Raw genomic sequence first — 3,686 nt, 5'->3', positions numbered from 1 at the left:
TTGAATTTTCTATGTCTCATGTTAACTATGTTATATCTCTGGGTCTCAGTTTCTTAACCTTTATAATGAAGTAGTTCATTAGACATACGTTCTGAAAAACCTTTTTAATTGTTGAAATTGTGGAATCTAGGCATAATGGGGATCATAGCCTCTTCTGGTAGTCTGGGAGTCTGAAATGGTGCTTCTTATTGATAACTGGAAGATAAATATTCACTTAGAGTTCTTTACCTGAAGTCCTGCAAGATGACATTTAACTCCATAAAAATATATTCCATTACATGCTCCATGTTTGATGGCTATAATAACACGGAGAAGTCTTCCTGGCTTGTCTCCTCTGTCTACATTTTTTATCTTGGTGTTGTGGGGAAACTAGATCCCCTCTAAAGGTGAAAGATCTTTCTAGGTGTAATTCATTTCTTTCTTTCTTTCTTTTTTTTTTTTTTAATCTTTCTTCTCCCAGAACCACCACTCACCCCAAGAAGAGTAGGTACAAGGGCACTCTCACTCTCTCTAGACAACAGTAGTTACTGTCTAGCAGGAGGTAGGTGTCTGTAGGTTCTGCCAGGCAATAGACTATTGGTATGTATATGCTTTTCATCCTGGCTAATTGGCCATGACGGTGATCACTGAAGATGATTTGAAGCCCGAGGAGTACTGAGAAAGTTGCACTTTCTATATACTGGGTAATTGAATATTCACTCTTTCTGTTTCACTGCCTTCTGAACACCAGGTCTGGCAGATCTTAGTGGAGGCCTGCACGTTCATTTGTCAGTTTCTTTGACTATGAGTGGCTCCTGCTGTGCTGATCTGTTCTTCCACTTGCTCCTCTGGCACCTGCCCATGTGGAGGGGGCTCTTCAACATGGCACATCTGTTGTAGCTTCTCAGATTCCTCTGCCAGTTGATAGTGCATGCAATGAAGAGTCCTTTTGTGGGGAAGTCATCTGGCCTCAACCACACAGTTCAGCAATTTTGCTGAAAGCAGAACAGCCTTGGCTGCACTTGGTGAGTCAGGATAACATTAGCAATCTTGCCTTGTTTCTGCTTTGCAGAAGAAGTCATCACAGCTTCTATCCTTAGTTTGTGCAGTGGCCATAAGGATAAATCATAAGGTTTTCATGCTTGAGAAGTATTGGGTCTTATCTATTTGATAGCACCTTCTCTATAAAACCTTTAAGTGGAGAGATTGTGTGAATGTTATTATGGTAACACAAAACCTTTAACATTTGTATTAACTGTACATTTTCAACATGGTCACTGATGGCAGTTAAAAGCAAGAAGAGTATGTTTATTTGAAAGAACAAAAGGTTGCTCATTGGGTACCTTAATGTTTTTATTTGTTCCCACCATTTGTTTTGCTCAAGCTTTTTTTTTTCTTTTTTTTGGAGAGGTTTTTGCTATAAGGTATGTGCACTTGCCAGAAAGACAGAGAGAGACAGAGAGACAGAAAGCGAGAAATCACCCCTCAGGGGGGATGGCCATGCCGCAATCCCTTCTCCTCCATTCTCCTCTCGGGAATCTTAGACACGCATGCACACGCACCCGGCGTGAGTTTAAGCTGCCAGGTCCAGGACTTGAACTGCAGTCAACTACGTGGGAGTCCAGCAACATAGCCATTAGCTAACTGCTGGTCCCTTATTCAAGCTTTTAAAAAAGTTTATTTATTTACTTTTCCACTAGTAAGAGACAGACACACAGAGAGAGATAGAGAAACAGCACCTCCAACAGGATTTTGATGCTGCAATTCATACCTAATTTCAGGTAGCACCCAATTATGAGCATGTGAATAGTCCGTGTCTTCTAGGGAGGTCTTTGGATCTAAACCCAGAACCTTCACATGCGAATCAACTTCACTGTGCCACTGTCTGACCCTTGTTCAAATTTTGTATTCTCTGTTCCTCTGAGTTTGTCAACTGCTATTTGGTATACATACAAGAGGGCTAATAACATATTTTGGTTAAATTTAGTCTGATTTTCCTTGTAGTGTGGATGGGACAACTTTTCAGTCTTTACTGGCACTGTTAACAAGCCCTAGGCCATGGAGAAAATCCCAGTTTGTCCTTCGAACTTCTTTTGTCCTCTGTGGTATTGCTATCACAGCTGCCACTCTTTGGACATTTTTATTTGCATTCCTGATTCAGACTCACAGGTGAAGTTTTTCTGAAGGTAGAGATCACAGCTTTCTCTTCTGTTGTTTTCCTAATGCATAGCATTAAGCTTATTCGAGTGAATGAATGAGTGAATAGCTAAATAATAGAATGAATAACAAACGTTTGGTGTTGTTCATAAATGATGGTTTTTTTTCTTTTTAAATTATTTTATTTTAATTTATTTATTTTTAATTTGATCAGAGAGGGACAGAGAGAGAGAAAGCGAGAAAGAAAGCTGCCAGGTCTAGGACTCGAACCATGGTTGGCCATGTGGGAGTCTAGTGCCCTTAACCACCATGCCACATGCCAGCCTCCAGAAAGAAAACTAAAGTATGATTGGGTTTTTACACCACTGTGTGAGATATACCTCCTTCAAACTTTATTATATGAGCACAGTAGCCAGGTGAAGTGAGGGAATTGAAAGAGGGGGAGGTAAGAAAACACTAATCATTCTCACTTGTTCACAATAAAGTTCTATCTGTGAATTTAAAGCATGACTCGGTTTTTGGACAATAAGACTTCTTACATTAAAAGTTTCATGGTGAAAACTAAGATATACTTGATTTTGCTTTAATATCAAATTAAGCAGAGCAACTTAAAAGTTCAGTAAGAGCATGAGTTAGTCTCATTCAAGAATTGCTTCCAAAATTCGACCTCCTAGCTTCTCTTTAGGAATCTAACTCTTCTGCTGATGAACTTGTAGAGGAAAAAAATGGAAAATCAAACCCACAGCACAACGGATAAGATATTTCTTCCTCAGCATCAGGCAAAGCAGTGCTGTTGTCCTCTTATATGCTGCTCTATTTCAACAGATGATTCAACTGGTCCTATGGATCTGATGACTGCTCAACATTCTTCTGAATAGCTTCTTGCTGGTATTGGAGATGTGTTGTTATTATAGCCATTTTCCTTAAACTGTCTTCTGAGTGCAAGATGGCATCTTCCTGTAGTACCATGTTTCCTGCTGCCTGACCTAGCAGCACAGAGCTCCGGGACTCCCTTAGCACCTGCCTGGTGAGTGCGATCTGCACCACAGGTGTGTTTACCTTCTCCCTGAGAGGCCCCTTCACGGACTGACCGAATCACGCCTGAGAGTCTGGGGTCCCCGTCGCCATCTTTCAACTCCGCACGGGCGATGGTGAGTCATCGGGGACTAAATCCTAGTAATCCAAAGGAATTTATTTTATACCTCTTGGTAAGCTAAAAAAATGTACTTACGATAAGTTTTCTCTATATTGCCGCTCTAAGTTCTCTTCATGCATTACACCTATGCTACCTTTATTTACCTCTCTGCTAAGACTAGTTCCTAAATGGCCACCATAAAGTCCTTGATATCTGCAGTAGCTCCAACCCGTGTGACCATTTCTTTTCCTTGAATGACTTCCTTCCTTCTAATAAGTTACACCTCTTAAAGACTTCTCATTGGGGCCGGCAGATGGTGTGGTGGTTAAAGGTGCTGGGTTCCCACATGGGCAACTACAGTTCAAGTCCTGAACCTGGTGGCTTGTTTTCTCACTTTCTCTCTCTCTCCCTCTCT

At 41.0% G+C, this 3,686-nt stretch overlaps 1 pseudogene; it reads right to left on the bottom strand.

Annotated features, from left to right (window-relative positions):
- Window positions 1-2,949: 2,949 nt before the first annotated feature.
- Window positions 2,950-3,264, bottom strand: LOC102492597 (BLOC-1-related complex subunit 7 pseudogene; annotated as a pseudogene).
- Window positions 3,265-3,686: the final 422 nt, after the last annotated feature.

Source organism: Tupaia chinensis, unplaced genomic scaffold (genome assembly GCF_000334495.1).
Source record: "Tupaia chinensis unplaced genomic scaffold, TupChi_1.0 Scaffold148470_1, whole genome shotgun sequence".
NCBI lineage: Eukaryota > Metazoa > Chordata > Mammalia > Scandentia > Tupaiidae > Tupaia > Tupaia belangeri.
This window is presented reverse-complemented; position numbering and strand designations above follow the sequence as displayed.